Source organism: Poecilia formosa, unplaced genomic scaffold (genome assembly GCF_000485575.1).
Source record: "Poecilia formosa unplaced genomic scaffold, Poecilia_formosa-5.1.2 Scaffold331, whole genome shotgun sequence".
NCBI lineage: Eukaryota > Metazoa > Chordata > Actinopteri > Cyprinodontiformes > Poeciliidae > Poecilia > Poecilia formosa.
Window position 1 is genome coordinate 626,553 of NW_006800270.1, and position 10,945 is coordinate 637,497.

Here is a 10,945-nt window from a genome sequence, read left to right on the forward strand (position 1 = left end):
ATCTTGACCTGATGATATGTACCCAATCTTCTTTCCAAAAACTCTCCTAAAATCTAGCAGACTGCCAGGCAATCATGATCATGATGCTGCCACCAGCATATGATGATCTGTGTTATATTTGTGCCAAATAACTGTGGACAAAAAGTTTAAGTTTGGATTCATAACACCAAAGCACAGCAAGTTTAGTCTGCTTTAACTGAACAGTTAATTTGCTTATAATAGCCTAGTTTGTTTGGAGAGGTGTGAATGTGCAAATGAACTCTGATGCGGACCAAAAAAAAGCGAACTCTGGTCCGCCTAAAAGCCTAGGTCTCAGTTCTGATAAAGTGAAGTCAAAAGCAGGAAGTGAACTAGAACGCAGAGTATTCTGGGTAAATACTAACCAAAATAAACATGAAAGTGTGACGCTAGATGGAGAAATGGCTCGTATTCTTTTACAAAACAAAAGCAAAAGAGAAATGTTACAACTGCTAAAATCTGACACTACTCCATTTTTGTTTACCTTTTGCAAAGACGGAAGTTGACCTTCTGACTTCTTCTGAGGTTTTCGTGTGATTTCCTTTGTCCCAATTCTTGGTATAGCGCCACCACAGGCCAGTGGGTGAACAGGTTTCCCAATTGGTTTGGTTCATTTGGTACATAAAATGTAACAAATGTTATAATTTTGGTTCCCAATCGTACTGAGTCTACTGGACGATCAGGTGTGAAAACACACTTAGAGGACCAAGATATCAGAATTTAAAATCACAGACTCCATAATGCATAAATAAACCAAGAACAAAATCCAGAACCACGTCTTCAAACAAAATGTGAGACATTTACAATAAATTTGTCTTACGAATCAAACTTTAAAAAAAAATTCTTTATACTTAATAGTTTTGAGTAAAATCAGATAATGTTTTGCTCTTCTATCTAAGTGTTGATTTTAACATGGAACCTTCTAAAAGCTGCTGCAGAAATCTGGTTAGGCATATGGATTTGCCAAGAAATTAGGTTTTAAACCAAAATTCCTACCGCAAATCTAGGTCCCACTAATCCCCTTTTCCTTTTATAGAAGCCAGTTTTATTCTATGCATAAAAATCAAGCTGAAGCTGATATGTGGTGGTAACGAGGTTACATAAAAGCTTTGTAAACTGCAGAGAAAGCAAAACAGAGCTGTGACGGCTAACAGTAGCTCTGACCTCCCCTGTTCCCAATTCAAGCTTCAATTTGGTAAATTAAAAGGTGATCAAGGAGATTAGAGTAAATACAGATTGCCACATCCCATTTGACACAGTAACCCTGCTGCCAAAAAACCCCGTTTCACACAGAATAAAAAGCCTTTCATTGTCAGTATGGAGAGCGTACCAGCAGCTGTGGTTAATTTAAACAATAGCACTTTGAAATCACATCTTATGCTTTTATTTTAGGCTCCTTCTCCTCCACATTCAATAGTACAGGAGAGGAATGATGTGAGACATTCTTTCTGAAATGCAACCAATGGACCCTCAGGATTTCCACTTTGTTTTGCAGATGATGGTTTTGGGCTGGCACTAAAACAAATGGGATTAGATTTAGCTCCTGTAAGTCTTAGGCCACAGTTCTCAGTAGAAAAAAAGTTGAATCGCTCTGTCCGGGTCTCAGTTTCTGCCTCAGGCGTGAAGATTTTAGTCGCTTCTTGTCTTGTTCCCAAAGTCTGATGTCAGGATAATGAATAAATATTGTTTGGTGGGATGCAGGTTGTTCTCTGGTCTGCTGTGCTGAAGAGCCAAAAAGCTAATTTCTCAATTTTCCGGCTTGTCTACTTTCCACTCCTCAGTTATGGTTATAATAAACGCATCATGATGAAAATAAAAATCCAAACCATGGATACAAGTGGCTAAATTTAGCTTGTTTGTTAGCATATGTTAACTCAATTTACCAATGTCAAATACTGCAGAATATGACACTATTACATAAATAAAATACACATTTTCAGCTGAATTAATTTCTTGCTATGTTTTCTTGCTGAATTTGACTTGAACGATCGTTCCTGGCAAATGGTGGATTTCTATATCCAGTGTCTATTTTAGGAAGCAATGAACCGTCTTGTAAGTCATATATTCAGCTCAGAGTTTAATAAGTTGGCTAAAACTTTGGGTTTTCATTATGAGTTCTTCACCTGCCTGAGAACCTGCATTAGTTTCCCAGATGCTCAACTGGAAGGTTGATGTAATGTACAGTGCTGTGGATGATGGGCTGAGAGGAATCTAATTAGACAGCCATTCAGGCCACTTTAAAGGAGATGTAAAACAGGTTAGGACAGGAAATCGTATTCTAGGTTGGCTGCTCTGGCTTTCACCACATCCATCATGTACATTTATGGAGGTAATTTTGTGTTTCCCTCTAAAGGGTTTTGCACACAAAGGTCAACGACTAGATGAAGCATTTTTGATAACTGAGAATGGACAAATTTTAGCGCTTATTTCATGCCATTGTGCTTCAGCATCTAAGGTTTCGAGCTGGAGTAGGTAACTTTAAAAAGAAGTTTCTTATATATTTGTTAAAACTGTCACCATGTTGTGACAATATGAGACAAATGATGTGTGAAAACATCAAGTTCCTCCACTTGGTACCTGAGGTACTACTGCCTTCAGCAGAAATTAACAACTCCTCATCAAAACAGCCAATCAGAGCCAGGAGGAGTGTCCTAGCGCCGTCAATCAAACTTGTGTACATGCTGTTAAATGTGCTAATAGCAAAGAAACAACTGAAAAACGGTTTGTTCGCCGTCATTGGCCATGCTAACTAGCCATAGCATTTTGATGTGGAGAAGCAGTAGCGTAGCAGAGAGCATGGAGGAGAGTGCGAGCAGCATATACACAAGAATGATTGACAGCACTAAGACTCTCCTCCTGGCTCTGATTAGTTGTTTTTGATCAAACTCTACAGTTTGTCTCATGCTGTCACAACATGGTGACAGCTGTAGCAAATATGTAAAAACATATTTTTTAAAATACTGCAGCTTTAAATTTAGATTTTCAGACTTCAAAGTTGTTGGAGGATGGTGGCGCAGCATGTTTGATAATGACTTATCACGTAAGAAAACTTATTCTCTTGTGATTTTAGTATTTCTTATTTAATGAAAACAGCGCAACTGCAAAATTGTGTTTTTTCAATCAACAAAGTTTTACTCACATTTGTCATGGAAATGCAACAACTTTATTTCGTCATCTGTTCTTGTGCATAATGTTTTCCCTTTTGGTATCTTTTAGCCTCATGTTGTAACTTGGTGCTTTTTTATTCATTTTGATTTTAGACGTCTGGCACAAATTTGAATTGGGTGTAGCTAATGAAATTCAAAATCTTGTAAAAATATATAATTTTTTCAAGAGGGGGCAGTTACTTTTCTTTTATCTCTTTTATTTAGAAATAAAATCATCCTTTGAAAACTGTCTTGTATGTAGTTTGTTTGAATATCAAATATTTAAATGTGACAAAAAGAAAAACTTGATAAAACTGTAAGCTGGTAAACATTTTTTCACAGCCTTACATTCAGACTTAAACTTTGTCCTATATTCTTAATACATCCTGCCTATTGTATGGCTATATTCTCTATTGCAGTGATACTTTCTCATCTTTTGTTGTTGCAGCCAACCCAAGTCGTCCCTCTTTATTAAAGAAAAAAAAGAGCATCATATTGGATTCCAGCTTGAGTTAAGCTGAAATGCTGGACGGTGCCGCAAGATGAAATGCTGCATAAACAGGGTGAAAAATATCAGCCTTCAGAAAAATAATAAATTAAAGGCTGACAAATTTGGATGGGAAATGGGATGTGATTCAGTCAGCCCTCCAGGCAGCCAACTGCGGATTACAATGAAATCTTTTGTGCTCCTAAAAAAAACATTGTAAATTGTGTCAATTTGCAAAACGATGGACTTAGCAGGTTCTCCATCCATTCAGCCATTCAGCTCACAGCAAACCAAGTTAAAAGTTTCCTTTCCAGTGATGTTTCCAGTGGGAAAACCACCAGTGGAGCTCAGAGTTGAATCACAGGTCAAGTGTGAAGTAGCGACAGGACACTACGAGTTGCCAACACAACTTGTCGCACATCTGCTTGCAGTTTCGTGACAAACCCCCTCCTGGGGCCAAAACAGCCTCCAAAGTGTCTCAGCTCTGCCAGTGACGAGGGAAAGCATAAAGAAACAGATTTAAGGTAAGGTCATTTTATTTATCTGCCACATTTTCAGCAACAAGGCAGTTCAAAGTGCTTCACATGAGTTAGAGGAAATATAAACAAAACAACAAACCAAAAGAAAGGCAAAAAGGTAAAAGTATAACCTACATATTGGTTCCTCATATTTAATAAGAATAAGAGTAAATTGTGCATTAAGTAGTGGTTTCTCTGGATTCCTGTTCTGATAAAACTAAATGTTGGTTCCAGTTGTTCTGGGTTGAGTTATAGATTTGTACCATATAAAGCTAAATGTTGGTTCTCCTTGTTTGATTCTTGTTCTGGCTGTTAAGTAGACATTACTTTCTAAATTTGTTCTAGATTTGTAAACTAACAGGAGTTTCTCTAGATCTTGCCCTGATTTTAAAAGTATAAAGATAAATGTTGGTCTAAACTAATAAATACTCCACAATTTCTAAAAGTAATTAAGCTCTTGTCTTTTTATTATATACAATTCTTATATTTTTGTCATGTATTGGTACTTACATGTTGTGTGAAACATCTGCTGTTCTTGTTTTTCCCTGTCGCATTTCACTGTACTGTGTGACAAAACGAATCCAATTTAATCTTATCTAGTGTTTTTTATTTTATTTAAAATCTAGAAATAGAAATAAGATGGTGACAACAAATTTCCAATATTATAATTTGTAATTTTGTTAAACGGTCATGTAACTTTAGTGTCTCTAAACAAGTTTCATATTGAGGGTAAAAATGTGTCTTTGGATTTGAATCCATCCATCCACTTTCTTTCTGACATTCTTCTGATTATGAATAAACTACACCGAGTTGAACAGGACTCTGGAGCTCTACTTGAGTGACTTTAATGCTGCTTTAAAGAGCTCCTTCAGAGATGTTTATGTTCACCATCACGACTCAGTTTATGAGCCGTACAGCTGCATGTGACTGGAACTGATAGTTATACACCTCTCACTGATGCCCTGTAATTTCTCATTAGATCCAACAGACTCTGTGTCGCATGCTTGCCAAGTGAGTCGTGGGGGGCTCTCAACATGATGCTGGAAATTGCTCTTAATATACTATTAGAGGTCTGTCAATCAAATGCTTACTATTTCCCTTCTTTGAGAGCAGAAGTGGAGGGGACTCGGTGGTGGCGATGTTTCATTTTTCTTTTTCTCTTTCAGGTTAAGAGCCAGTTGACACCGGACATGAAATACAGCAGACTCAGAATATCCTCCACTTCACCTCTGCGATAGGGAGTGTCAAACATTCCCTCAGAGGCCGTGTTCCTGGTTTGAAGTGCTGACACCTGAAGTAGGCTGTCATGTCCTCACTACTCACTGCTTCTTATCGAGGACCTGCAGGCTGCTTCTTCACTCAGCAGACCTCAGACCAGATCTGCTGTTTTCAGCTTCCAGAGAGACCGACTCTAGGTGTTTTTATGCAGTTTGAATGTGCAGAAGGATTTAATTCATCTTCACCGGCCAGGTGAGCTGCTGTGAGTGTCTTAAAGGTGACCATGCTTCCTTGAACAGGTTAGGATTGGAATAATTGCACAAAATTAAACTTTTATATAAAAAGATTTCACTCTGATCAGTTATGGTCATTTATAACTCCTTTCAGTATGAGCAGTTTTAGGGCCTCCGTCACTTTAAATTGAACTGCGCTACTGCTGGCCAGCCCCCCCCACAAAATCAATGTTTACACTTGCACATAAAATTGGCTGCAAGCAATTTAAAAAGCATAAGTGGAGCCTCCTGCACAACCAACAAGAATGCAGCCAGTGGTTTCAGGGTGATAAGTTGACAACCAAACTCTTGTCTTTTCCAGCAGCCATTGTGCAGTGTATACAGCAATAAAACCAGGTGACCAAATGTCCTGGAGTTCCACTTAGGTTGTTAGGTAACAGGTTGGGCTTTGCTGGGTTTGCTTGGTAACATTGCAGTTCCTGCTGATTTGTGATGTTTTTTAAATGGCTCATTTTCCGGACACCAAAAAGTATGAACTTATTGCCCAATAAGTTTATTTTTTAAGTGCTTAGACTGTTTTCAGAGGCAGTAAACACCCAAATGGAAGTATAAAAATGTATAAAACGCAAATTTTGCAAAATGGGTCACCTTCACAATCAGTTCTCAGCTGACTGGCTTACAAAATGGATGCTGATATCTACTGCTAGGACTCTCCCTGTCATAAATGGATTTATATTTGACTCACTGTAACTTTTATTGCCCTTTAGTACTTCAATAAACCCAAACTGGACTGAACTATCTGTTTACTTTGATGCCAAGTCAAAACTAAATTGAGATTAAGTGTAGCCTAAATGTCAAAATGATGTCTGATGCTCAGTAGGGTGAGAAACATCTGGAAATAACCCAAAGGAAATAAAAACCCATTATGTTAGAGCTGCATCAGTAGGAAACAGTTAGAGAAATGTCTTTTTCCATATTTGTTATAACTGTTATAACAATTTTTTCACGTTATCACATGTGAAAAAATTGACCTTCTCCTCCTTGAGCTAGTGTTGCTGTATGAAGAAATGCACCAAAAAACAACCAATCAGAACCAGGAGGCGAGTGTTAGCGCTGTCAATCAACTTTGTGAACTGCTAAATGTGCTAATGGCAACAGCAACTTGCCATTACAGGAAAACCATTTATTCGCCATCATAGGTGATTATGCTAACTTGCCTAGAATTCATGACAGGCTCTGCTGATGGTTGGATTGATTGACAGCGTTAAGTCCCACCTCCTGGCTCTGATTGGCTGTTTCTATTTATTGGGAGAAGGCAGAGGAATCAATTTTGTCACATATTATCTGTCTCATTCTGTCAGAAAATAGTGAGTTTCAACAAATATTTAAAAAAAATGTCATTTTATTTTATAAAAATAAAAGTTACATACTACAGCTTTAATTAAAAAAAGGAACAATATAAAAATCAAGCTTGAACCCACATTACATCCACTGCACAGCCTCTCTAACCTGATGAGATAAAAATATTCACATTGGTTCAGATCAGAGAAACAGAAATCAGCTCACAGTGATGTCCTCCTTTCAACTGCAACAATAACTGGTTTGCTGCCAGAGAGCCGAGTGAGCTGACATTCCCACCAACGCCTGCTGGCACATCAAGAAGCCGGTGGTAATTTCTAACTCGGTTAATAATAGAAGAGGAAGTGATCTGATCCCGAACTCTCAGATCCGAGCTTCATCTTTTTCACGTCAGCCTCCAACCCCCTCAGGTTCAGCCCTCAGTTAATGTTGCTTCTTGCTGTACACTCATCACATAATCATTGTGAAACTCTGGGGGATTCGCAGTCTAGATGGTTGGCAGAACATTTAGAGAACACTGAGAGCGCACGTCATTAAAATCATATTTTCTCTCAAGCAGCAAATCCGTATTTAGGCGGGGATATTCAGAGCTGCTGTTGATGTTGATTTCTGTCGTTTAGATCTGGCTCTGGGACAGACGTGATGATGCCAAATAGGACGAAAAAACCTGCATCAGACAGGAAATTAATATATCTTTTTCTACATTTATATGTGCTTTATTTGGGTGAGTGAGCTGGAGAAAGCTACAGTATGTAACTTTTATAAAAAAATATTTTTGACATAATTTCTGAAACTGTCACTACATTGTGAGAGCAACAGATATTAGCTTCTCTGCCTTTGCCCAGTGTGCTCAATGCTAACTAGAAACAACCAATCGGAGCCAGGAGGCAGATCTTAGCACTGCCAATCACAATCACCTGTGGCACTGCTGATCCACCCTCCCCCATTTCCTCTCTGCTACAACTAGCATAACTGTAGTAGGAGACCAAACATGCCGGTCTGTGAATGCTAAGGCTAGTTAGCATAGCATTGTTAATGTTAAGGCTAGCTAGCATAGTATGAAATGACAGCAGATAAATGGCTTTCCACTAACGGTTAGTTGTTTCTCCGCCATTAGCGCATTTAGTAGCCAGTACATGATGTTGATTGACGGCGCTAAGACCCTTCCCTTTGCTCTCATTGGTTGTTTTTGGTTGGAAGCGATGGATTTCTTCAGATTGCATAGTTGCTCAGGGAGAAGATTATGTCTCATAACAAACTGTCACTAACAAATATTCTTTATAAAAGTTACATACTAACATAATAACACATGATGACAAAAATAAACATTTTAAACTGGAAATCTGTCAGATTTTTAAAACTGATCGATATGGAGAGTTTGTAGTAGAGCAGAAGTTATAATCTATATCAGCCATTCTCTGTCTTCCCCAAACTCACCTGTGTATGAAATATTCAGGCCGGCCTCTCTGAGATCACAGAGATTAGGACAGATTAGATTAAATCCATTATAATTTGATGTTTGCTCCTGGGTTTTAATGGCCGTGTTGTTCATAAGAGGTTCACTGCTGTTAAATTATGATCTCAATCGCGGCAGCACAGCGCCATCATCTGGATGATGGAGTACCTGCACATACATTCCTGGTGTCCTTGTATAAATTGATAAAAATGTATCTTCTTTTAAACATTCAATTAATTGATAACGACTATTTATTACCCAACCCTACGTTATGCATTTATTCATATTTTCCTTTGTGTTAGATTTTATCCACCTTTCTTTCATATTTACTTTTCAAAAGTTAATTTTTTATGCCGATTGCTTAGGTTTTGCCAAAGTCATTATTAAGAGTGAACCATCAACCAACACTGCAGATGCTCCTGTAGAAGAAGAGTTACAGGGAAATGTATGTATTTTTTATGCATGAAATAACCAAATACAATATTTTTGTAGTGATATTAAAAGGTTTTATTCTCCACAGTTTCAGTGGTCCACCATTATAAACTGTGCAGCCTTTATGCTCAGACTATCACATTTAATCTCCCTAAATTATATACTTACTACATTTAGTACTATTTTCCTTACTATTTGCTTGTCCAGTATGGTAATAAGTAATAGGCATCATATTTACAACACAGAAAAATGAAGCCATTCTTTTCTAATTAGAAGCTGAACATATGAACTTATAAAAATAAAAGTTAAATCACACAGTAAGAAAATGCAGCTATTTAAAGGGTTTGGCTATAATTTTATTTAAAACAATTATAACTCAATTTATATTTATGGTTGTGTACCTTTCATTTTCAGCTTTTTCTTGCAGGTTTAGACATTTTCCACATATTTTAAGACATGTTCATCAAATCATGAGGTAAATGCAGTCAGATTAAGAGTAACAATGGAAGCACTTGTTGCAAAGTTTCCTCACTAAGCATAAACCTAATTTCTGTTGACTGACAGTCAGCTGACTCAGATTTCCAGGAACTGCAGCAATCCTCATGCACAATGCTGTCTGGTTCACTACAAACAGCACAAAGTTATATTCATTTCTATGTATATTTAAGAGAAGTTTAGTATTTATGTGTTTAATAAAAATACCAGATGAAAATAGTGAATGCTATATGAATAAATAAACAAATAAATAAAACTGATACATCAAATAATATTAAAAAATTGATTGTGAAACTGCTAAACCAACAATGCTCTTCCTCATGCTTGAAAATGTGGCGGTCATAGCAGGTGTTACTGAAAATTTCTAAGTAAATGATTCGCCTCAAGCTACTGCTGCAGATATTGACCAATCAGAGGCTGTGATGCAGTGATCTGACCAATAGGAGAGGCGAGGGGCGTTGCCGGCCTAATTCTGGTCTGTTGCGTGAACCCAAACAAACGGCGAGCATTTACAGCGGATGGGAGACGAGTTCGGATAAAACCCATCAAAGGTAAGACCATACGTTTAAAGAAAAATTCACCTGTGTAGTTTTTCATTTATTCGCATTTAACGGTTTGGATTAGAGGCTAATCTCGCGCGACATGCGTCGTCGAGCAAACATTTTAGTCGTGAAACGTAATTTTGAGCGTCGTATTAACGCCTCCAAAGAATATTCTGTTTCTTCTAAATGTGGACGAATAAACTAAATAAAATAACAATCGCGTTTAGTGTTGAGATTAAAAGAGGTTTAGCTCTTCTTTTGCTCCCCGGCTGGTCGGTACGTTGTGTTTTTGGTTAGCTCCTGTGGCAACAGCATGGCGGAGGCCTGGTTTGTTTTAATATTCAAACAGCAAACGGACACACCACAGCCTGTTTTCATCACTCAGTATTGTATATGTCCGGTTGAAAGTAGTTAAAACCGTCAGTGAATGAGGTCGACAAAGGTTGGTGTGGCCTAATAATCAGCAGACGACAACGGACTAAACCTATTAAACTATTAAGTGGAAGGAGCCAAGGCTTTACCTCCACACTTCCACACAAAAATAGTCAAAAGTGCAGAGGCGCTTCTAGAAAAGTTTGTAAAGGGCAGCTAATAATGATGGCACACCAAAATCAAAAGCTGCATCAGAATTTTACAAGTAATATAGGTTGATATGGTGGATGCGATTAGAAATATTTATATCCTTTTTTTCCCTTTCATAATTTGTAAATTTATGTTTCAACTGACTGTATAAAAACGTAAGCTAATTTTAAAACAATTTTTAGCCCACTTAATTTTAAAAGGCTGGTTCTCCTATTGCTGCAGAATGTAACTTTTGTAAAGATTTTTTATTTTTTACATATTTGTTAAAACTGTCACCATATCATATGTCAGTATGTTGTGAAAACACTTAGCCTTTTGCGGAAATGCAGAGCACCCAAGTTGTCCCAACCAAAAACAACCAACCAGAGCCAGGAGGAGGGTCTTAATGCTTTCAATCAATCTAATGTATTCGCTGCTAAATGTGCTAATGGTGAAGAAACAACTTACTGCTTCAGGAAA

At 37.6% G+C, this 10,945-nt stretch overlaps 1 protein-coding gene across 3 annotated transcripts in view; it reads left to right on the forward strand.

The window, feature by feature from the left end:
* Positions 1-9,805: 9,805 nt before the first annotated feature.
* LOC103152865 (transmembrane protein 106B-like) overlaps positions 9,806-10,945 on the forward strand; it is a 14,305-nt gene continuing 13,165 nt past the window's right edge. The window contains exon 1 of one of the 3 annotated variants that reach the window (XM_007573515.1): positions 9,806-9,913. The gene's annotated coding sequence lies outside the window, so the exon portion shown is untranslated. The remainder of the gene's footprint in view (positions 9,914-10,945) is intronic. The other 2 variants (XM_016661507.1, XM_016661506.1) reach the window with 2 other exon arrangements.